This window comes from Herpailurus yagouaroundi, unplaced genomic scaffold (assembly GCF_014898765.1).
Source record: "Herpailurus yagouaroundi ecotype Mexico unplaced genomic scaffold, PumYag 159, whole genome shotgun sequence".
Taxonomy (NCBI): Eukaryota; Metazoa; Chordata; class Mammalia; order Carnivora; family Felidae; genus Herpailurus; species Herpailurus yagouaroundi.
The window spans coordinates 17,021,839-17,030,975 of NW_024412400.1; the positions used below are offsets into that span (position 1 = coordinate 17,021,839).

The 9,137-nt window shown below is 42.3% G+C and overlaps 1 protein-coding gene and 1 long non-coding RNA gene across 9 annotated transcripts in view; one reads left to right on the forward strand and one right to left on the reverse strand.

Annotated features, from left to right (window-relative positions):
* RARB (retinoic acid receptor beta) overlaps positions 1-9,137 on the reverse strand; it is a 771,689-nt gene that overhangs the window by 200,475 nt on the left and 562,077 nt on the right. The window lies entirely within an intron of this gene.
* The window catches only part of LOC121033583 (uncharacterized), a 5,361-nt gene continuing 3,339 nt past the window's right edge, over positions 7,116-9,137 (forward strand). For all 3 annotated transcript variants that reach the window (XR_005792007.1, XR_005792009.1, XR_005792008.1), the window contains exons 1-2: positions 7,116-7,158; positions 7,791-8,075. This is a non-coding gene — a long non-coding RNA (uncharacterized LOC121033583). The remainder of the gene's footprint in view (positions 7,159-7,790; positions 8,076-9,137) is intronic.

The following is a 9,137-nucleotide window of genomic DNA, read 5'->3' on the forward strand; positions in this document are numbered from 1 at the left end:
TAAAAGGAGTAAGATAATATCCTTACCCTGGGGGCATTCGCATCCTATAAGACCTCTTCTAAGGTATATTTAATTCTATTCGATTCTGATCCCCCTGTTTTGCTCAAGTTCAAGATCACCAATAAACCTTTCCTGAAAGACTAAGGCATATTGAGACCTTCTTCTCTGAAACCTCACGCTATTTATTATCAGCACCTGGCAAAGAAACACACCACAAAGCCCGAGTTAATACACTGCCCCCTACTCCCTTTCCCACATCAGACTTGTGTTCTTTTAAAGAGAATAATTAGGTTTGATACTTAAGCTGTAGCCTGCAAATCACCCAATGTATATTTTTGGATTTTATTTTTAATTATGATAATTTCCTGGGCAAACTTCCATACGTCCAGTATCTTTTGTAGGGGAAAGAATGGGGAGAAGGAATTGACCCTTCTTTACAGAGTCCTGTCTGTAGAAAAGGGAAAATTGCTGTGACTGTCTCTGGAAGTTAGTTCTTGTGTGTGCAGAAGCAATAATGATTGGCCTCTCCTTTCCCGGATCTTAGGACAGCATTTACGAAGTGCTTCCAGTATGCTTGGCATTATTCTAAGTTCATTACATGTATTCGTTCTCTTATTCAATCTTTAGAACAGTCCTGAGAGGTTTTATTATGATCCTTATTTTGGAGATAAATAAAGAGAAGCATAAAATAGCAACAGAACAAAAACTCAACCCCACAGCTCACTTCTCTGCAAATATCAGCTGAGACTCTAATTCAAGGCCTTGCCTGTGGTGGACCCTTGTCCTAGCGTGAGCCATTCCTGGTGATGGCCTCCAGCCGTGGTTAGTTGGTGGGGGACTGGCTAATTATACATAACAATCCTTGCCTGAGAGGTAGACTGGGTTTGCTTCTGGTTCCGTCTAACATTTTTCTTCTTCTCATTTTTAATTCCGTTTACTTTGCCAATAGGCAAATTAAATTCAGTCACAGCAGCTACAGTGGCTTAAGAAGCTAAGGGTCTATATTCCCCCCCCCCCCCACCCCCCACCCAGAGTAAGAAGTCTGGAGGTAGGCAGTTAGGTTTCTGACATGGCTCCATAACACTCTGAGGGATCCGGGCTCTTCCCACCTTTCTACTTCGTTAATTAAATATGTAACTTTTACGCTCATGCTTGCAAGCTGGCTCCTACCTCTTCAGCACTATGTTTATATTTCAGGCAGGAGGAAGGACAGGAAAAGATAGAGTGAAGCCAATGTTTCTGTTCCCATTTAGGTAGCTTTCCGAGAAGCCCCATCCGGGGACTTTCTCCACATCTAGCTGGCCAGGACCATGTCACATGGCTACCTCTACCTGTAAAGGATTATGGGAGATGGGATATTTTAAATGCGTACATTGCTACACTGAAGAAAATAAGGATTTTTTTTTTTTTTAAGAAGGAAGAAAGGGCAACAGCAATCCAAAATATTAGCCATGGTTAACAAAGTCCTAACTGGGGGCGCCTGGGTGGTGGCTCAGTCGGTTGAGCGTCCAACTTCGGCTCAGGTCATGATTTCGCGGTCCGTGAGTTTGAGCCCCGTGTCAGGCTGTGTGCCGACAGCTCAGAGCCTGGAGCCTGCTTCAGATTCTGTGCCTCCCTCTCTCTCTGCCCCAATCCACTCGCATTCTGTCTCTGTCTCTCTCAAAAATAAATAAACATTAAAAAAAAAATTAAAAAAAAAAAGAATAAAGTCCTAAGTGAAGTTAGAGGACCATAGGAGAGAACTTCATCAAACATCTGCATGCCCAGTAGGCCATATTTCTTGATGCTACAGGGGGCTTGAGCAAGGACCCCATGCCCCCCTGGATCAGGTCTATGTATCTCCCATCTGTAAATCATCTCATGCTATACAGCTATGATGGTATAGTGAGAAGAGCTCAGAATTCAGAGGTAGGAGATCAGGGATCACATCTGCTTTTGCCAATTATAATCTGTGGACCTTGGGTAAGATATGAACATCACATTCTTTGTCAGTAAAATGGGCATAAATGCCTGTGTCCTACCCACTTCACAGAATATGGATGACCAAAATAATAAATGTGGAAAAGCTGTGAGATCTACTGACCTATGTACCTTATTTCTCATGAGATACTTAAGAATTGGAAATGGAGAAGTATAAATGGAAACCAGTTAATTATTTCAAGAATCTTTTCATAAGTCCATCTAAAATTATATATGCATATAAATGTATGTTTCAACATTTTGTATGTAAAAGTGAAATACTAACCTAAATAACTGTATAATATTATAGCATATACACACACAAAACACACACCTATATAGTTATTTGCTTAGTGAAGTTTTATGATAACTTTGTAATGGAATGTGGCAGAATTTATGATGTTCAATTTTAGTACTTAAGCTTCTGGAACCTGACTGTCTAATCTTCTCTGGTTTTTCCCATATAGGGGGGAAAAAAAGAGGGCTTGGAATTATTGGTGTATCTCAACATTAAAAACGTCATCTCTCCTGTTGGAAATATGGCAACTCTGTTGTGTTTTCCAAGATATATGCCAGCAATATTTCAAAATATGATTAACAGTGCCAATACCTTGTAAAGTTGGGCACATCTTTTCTTGTTTTGTCTTAGTGATGCCGTCTATCTTTGTGAAAGCTGATATATTAAATAGCTTTTTAAAAGCCTTATTGTGGCCTTTCTCTCCCTTCGGTATAGTAGTGTAACTTTTATCAATAATAATGGGAGCTATGTTGGAGCATACGGGGTGGTTATGTGGCTCTTGCAGTTTATGGTGATTGACCAGCCTTGGAACCATGGCTTGGAGTCCAGAAGCCTCAGTTATTTAAGCTCTGGGGGAATAGAAGGTGCTCTTTCAGCAAGCCCCCAAACTTGGAGCTTTTCTGCCTTTTTATTTGGGCAAAAACTAGTGCACGAACACATAAATTAGGTGAGATGGAATGACAACAAATTTCATGTAAAATTGTATGATCTCCAAAATGTAAACTCAGGGGCATTTTCACCCAGAATATTTACCTTGGCATTAGCCTGAACTGTAGTTAAAAAGTACATGAAAAGTTATGTAATCTTCAATTAAACTTTATATACAGATATCAGTCTTTGAGATTGATACAAGGAAATATATTTTTTTCATCAAAAGATACTATCCATTTTCAGAAATCACACTTGTTTTTGAGATGGACTAATGTTGTAGACAAGGAAAGTGATGCCCACTGAAGTTACATGAATCATCCACCATCATACAGTTAATACTAATCCCTGACCATGAATACAGAAAAGATTATAATGTGGAACTTGACCAACAAACAACTATATACATGCATACTCGGGACAGAGTGAGGACTCAATAAATACTTTTTTTTTTTTTTCAACATTTATTTATTTTTGGGACAGAGAGAGACAGAGCATGAACGGGGGAGGGGCAGAGAGAGAGGGAGACACAGAATTGGAAACAGGCTCCAGGCTCTGAGCCATCAGCCCAGAGCCTGACGCGGGGCTCGAACTCACGGACCGCGAGATTGTGACCTGGCTGAAGTCGGACGCTTAACCGACTGCGCCACCCAGGTGCCCCAGAGTGTCAATTTTTTAAAAAAGTACTCTTTTGAGGTATTTTCTCACAGGCATGATAAACTTTTAACATTTCCTCAGTCAACAGATATTTATTTATTCAGCTCTTATTATGTGCTAAGCATCCTGCTAAACCCTGCTTGACTATGTGAGTTTGACTTTTTCTAGTCCTTTTTAGTAAAACATGAAAAATTTTGACAATTCTATATCAGTTGATCTCTGTTCTTTGCATTTTAAAAACGCAGCATTGGGTGCTGTATGTAGGCAATGAATTGTGGGAATCTGCCCCCCAAACCAAGAGCACACTGTATACACTGTATGTTCATGCCCAATGTGCAGCTTGACCTCACGACCCTGAGATCAAGGCCTGAGCTGAGATCAAGAGATGGAAGCTCAACCAACTGAGCCACCAAGATACCCCCTTTTTCCTTTGATGACAAGTATTATCGCGGAGCCCAAACTTGATAAATATAATAGGATATGCATTTGGTTATTCTATTTGGAGAAGTCCCACTACATATTTTAAAACCTGTGCTACTCCAGTGTTTACAGCAGCGCTATTGACAACAGCCAAACTACGGAAAGATTCCAAATGTCCACTGACTGACAAATGATAAAGAAGATGTGGTATATACATACAATGGAAAATTACTCGGTGATCGAAAAGAATGAAATCTTGCCATTTGCTACAGCATGGATGGAACTAGAGTGCGTTATGTTAAGCAAAATAAGTCAGAGAAAGACAAATATCATACGATTTCACTCATAGGTGGAATATAAGATACAAAACAGATGAACATAAGGCAAGGGAAGCAAAAATAATATAAAAACAGGGAAGGGGACAAACCATAAGAGACTCTTAAAAGGAGAACAAACTGACAGTTGTCAGAGGGGTTTGGGGTGGGGGGGATGGGCTAAATGGGCAAGGGGCTTTAAGGAGGACACTTGCTGGGAGGAGCACTGGGTATTACATGTAGGGGATGAATCACTGGAATCTACTCTTGAAATCATTATTGCACTCTATGCTAACTAACTTGGAGGTAAATTTAAAAAAATTAACACATATAGGGGCGCCTGGGTGGCTCAGTCGGTTGGGCGGCCGACTTCGGCTCAGGTCATGATCTCACGGTCCGTGAGTTCAAGCCCCGCGTCAGGCTCTGTGCTGACAGCTCAGAGCCTGGAGCCTGCTTCAGATTCTGTGTCTCCCTCTCTCTCTGCCCCTCCCCTGCTCATGCTCTGTCTCTCTCTGTCTCAAAAATGAATAAACGTTAAAAAAAAAATTAACACATATAAAAAAAATTTAAATAAATAAAAAATAAAAGTAAAGCCTGTGCTATATTTCTGGAGAGGAAAAATCACTGTGCCCACTACTATTCACACAGGTACCTCTAGCATTTTTGCGTGTATCCAATAGGTCATCCCAAGCCCTGCCAAGCCTTCAAATTCCTCTATCATCAGCCTCACTTTACCTCTTTGGCCCTAACCAAGTTTCTTGAAGCTCCTTAACACCTGTCATGGAACCTTCTGTCTTGCTTTACTAACTGCTTCAGTACTCTCCCCCACCTACTTTGCCTTTGTTCAAGATTTAAAGCTTCATTATCTTCTCTTCTAGGCCTTCTCAAGCTCTCTAAGGCTCTTCCCTCTGTGCCTCTGTGCAACCCAGGCATAGCCACTATTATTTTAATTATTTTTATGCACACAATTTTCTTTTCTATTAGATTAGGGTTTCCAAGAGATCAGATACCCCTGCATTGTATTTACTTCTGTATTCATAGCCAATAAGCTCTGCTGAAAACAGAGTGGATGGTCAAGCAGTATCTGTAAGATGAATGAATGAACAATGCCAAGCCCTCCCACAGACCGGACACGCGGTTCTCCCTACTGGTCCTCCCCTCCGTGTACTATGAGAGCGAGCTTTCCGTGTGCTTGCAGAGCGCGGGTGGGCACACAGGACCACGTTTTGCCCTCGCTGTAATACTACTGATGATTCTATCGCTAGCGCCCTTTTACTGAAGAGGAAACTGGGACTTAGGAGACACCTGGTGACCTTCTCAAAGTCACACCGCTAGGCAGAAGGACTGTGCGGTGGAAACACCGGGGAAGAAACGTGAAACAAACGCGCGCTGCCTGGTGAGAGCCCCAGGACTTAACAAAAGCAATCCAAAGCAAGGATATCACTGGAGAAGAAAACAGCCCAAGTTGTTCCCATGTAAAACAAGGGAGGCAGGGCTGTCCACTCTGATACCCGGAATTTCATCAGGAAGATGTCCAAATGAAGAGTTTCTGCCGCCTCCCCCGGGAGGGCCCTCCACGCGGACACGTGTTCTTTAGCGAACCTGCATTTGGCGTGTTGCACTCTGAGCACAGCTCAGAGGCGACTTTCGCCCTCTTGCTTTCTGTTTCCCTTATAACCGGCGATTTGGTTCGGTGCCATGATTCCAAAGGGTCATGCGTTTCTATTTAATAAAACAGATGAGTAGCATTTTCTACCCCCTAAATCAAAAATCTCTCTCTTCCTACAACTTCAAAGAAAAGCCCTGGTAATATCCAAAACGGTTGCGAGGTTCTTTTTTTAATGCCTAGAAATTCACATGACAAAGGAAATAGGAAAAACCCTTCCCCACCTAGCCCATGTGTTTGTGAGTTTACAATGCCATCATTGTTTATGTTGGGCTCTATTCATTTTTGTCTGCAGACTTCCTCTGTACAGTTTAACTACTTTCTCATGCTAAGCTCTCTGCAAATTGTCACAATGGTTAATGGGAAATTCTGTACCAAATACTATTTAATTTTAAGGCATTTCTGCCAGCTAATTTATGACCAACTGCAAATTTCATTCTGCCAGGGCAAAAAACAATTTGTTTGTTTCAGGTTGAAAATAGTTTTTCAAATAAATTCTGATGGTACACTTATCAAGCCCTCTTATCTTTCATTAAACTAATGCTTTCAAGCATAATTAAGACGGAGCTGGAAAACTAAGTATAATGTAATGCTCTGATATTAAAGAAGACATATCAAAATAAATTTGCAATTGTATCATCACATCAATCTCTACTATGACTGCAATAGTATTATAACCATAATTAATTAGCTATGGTACAAATTACCAATAAATCTTTAGAAATTAAATGCCTAATTTTTCAAAACCATATGTCTTCATAAATTGATTATTTAGAATTTAGAGGCTTTTTAATTAGGAAGAAATTTATGCAATGCTGTATGTAATAATTAGGAATCAGCTTTTCTGCAATACTTTTGAACATCAGCAAAAAATTAAATCTTAAGAAAATAGTCTGGGTTAATTATAGTATTTCACTGTCAAAAATCAACATATAGGTAAAATTTAGAGGTTAATGTGGCTTTCCATTTCTTTAACTTCCACCTAGTCTTACGTTCTCAGTGCTGGAATCATTAACCGAGCCCAAAAATCAATGAGAGGGGGGAAATCTCCCCAGTGATTTATGCCTCAAAGAAAGTTTTCATTTTATCCAATAGTTTCAGCAAACCTCATCAATCCAGGTTAAATATTTAACACTCCTTTTTTTATATTCCCTAAGGTTAAAGCAGGATATTTCTGAGCCTAGCCATCATTTTGGGTAAGTGATTATTCTGACATAAGACACAAAAGCTCCTGGGTCAGGAGGGTGGGAACATCATTTGGGGTCCAACAAAGGCATCGCTAAAGAGCGACCTCATTACGTGTGTGGTCAAAAACCCAAAGCGATGGGGAACGGGACCTGATGGTGAGCCACTCTGCACTCACAGGGCCTGCTGTCAAAGCCAAGGCCCTCCTGTGTCCTGAAGACTGGCTGCGAGGTGCCGTGGCCCATGTCTTGCCCCTGCCTACAAAAGGGCCCGTAGGGAAACGCACAGACCACACCACAAAGACGATTCTACAAAAACTGGAAAGCCTGCCGATCGAATCCAGAAACCAAATGTTTTCTTCTTCTTACTTCTTCCCCTTCTCCCCACTTCAGTTCCCTGATCGTAATCCGGCCAATGTGTTTTGCATCTATAGGTGTTACGGGATTGGGGCCAACCTGGGTGAAATTCAATTTTGCTCATCTAAGCACTTTCCCCAATGGCTTTCATTTGAATTCATCTTCCTCAATAAAGAGTTGGATCCTGAGTCCTCCCGAAGCCAGTGTCCCTTTGTCTGCCCAGGAAACAAAAGGATTCTTCCTTTGCTGGTTCCCAAAGGAGCTAAGCCACTATTTTCTCCTTTCAGGTTTTCGCTGTATCTCCCCATCCCATTTTTTCATCTAAAGGTCTTCCGGCAAAACTAGTGAGGAGGCTCCTGAGCGCGTGACTCAGGAGTGACAATCGCTAACAGATGCATTTGTACCCGGGCAGAACTGGCCTCTAATTGTTGCTTGTAGGAGAAAAGGCAAAGCGACTGTAGCACCGCCGTTCTCTGTTGCTGGCAGATAACAACCTCGAGATGAAGCCACATTTGCAGGGGAAAAATTGCTTACGCCCACAGAATGAAATTTCAGGCTTTGACAGCTGCTAGGTAAGTAAATGAGAATCATTTTATTCTGGGTAAGTGCAACACAGCACATCTTGAACAATGAGGAGTTGATGGCCCGAGGGCGGTGACACCCAGGTTGTCCGCCTTCAGAAGAGTCTCCTGGGAGAAGAACTAGGGAACAAGTGGCCAAACAATTGTCCCTTTGGCCCAGCACGGCTCCTCACAATCTTAAGTGGGAGGCGCGAGTCCCTTCAAAGGAGAAAATGGCTTCAATTTTCCAGCTCACAATTCGACAGATAAACACCGCACATGGACTCTGAGAAAGCCCTCTTGGAAAGCCTGAGGCCTCTGCCAGAATTCAGGAGCCCTTCATCTCCTGCCTGGATGCTTTTAACAGCCTCCCAATTGGTTTTCTGACTTCAGTCTCCACCCTCAGCCAGAAAAAAAGGGGCTTCTAAAAGGCTACGACTCCCCTGCTCTTAAAATATTTCTAGGGTTCCGACTTGCCATTAGAAGGCTGACTTACAAGGTCTTCCCACACTGGCCCGTATTATTTTCCCAAACTCGCTTCTCACCTTGACCCTTGGCCTCCAAGCCTTTCACAGGCTGTTCCCTTTTCAGACCTTCTCTTACTTGTTCTGCAGACATTAGCAGAACTGCTCCTTTCCCCAGAAAGCTTTTCTCAACGTTTATTTATTTTTGGGACAGAGAGAGACAGAGCATGAACAGGGGAGGGGCAGAGAGAGAGAGGGAGACACAGAATTGGAAACAGGCTCCAGGCTCTGAGCCATCAGCCCAGAGCCCGATGCGGGGCTCGAACTCACGAACCGCAAGATCGTGACCTGGCTGAAGTCGGACGCTTAACCGACTGCGCCACCCAGGCGCCCCTCCCCCAGAAAGCTTTTCTGATGCTACCAGCTGGTTAGGTCCCTTCCCTCTGTGCTCCCACAGCCCCCATTGTGCCTCTGGGACAGTGTTCTCAGATTGAACTGCCTCTTTATTTATTTTGTCTCTGGTTTCTTTCTTTCCTTCTTTCTTTCTTTTCTTTCTTTCTTTCTTTCTTTCTTTCTTTCTTTCTTTCTTTCTTTCTTTCTTTCTTTCTTT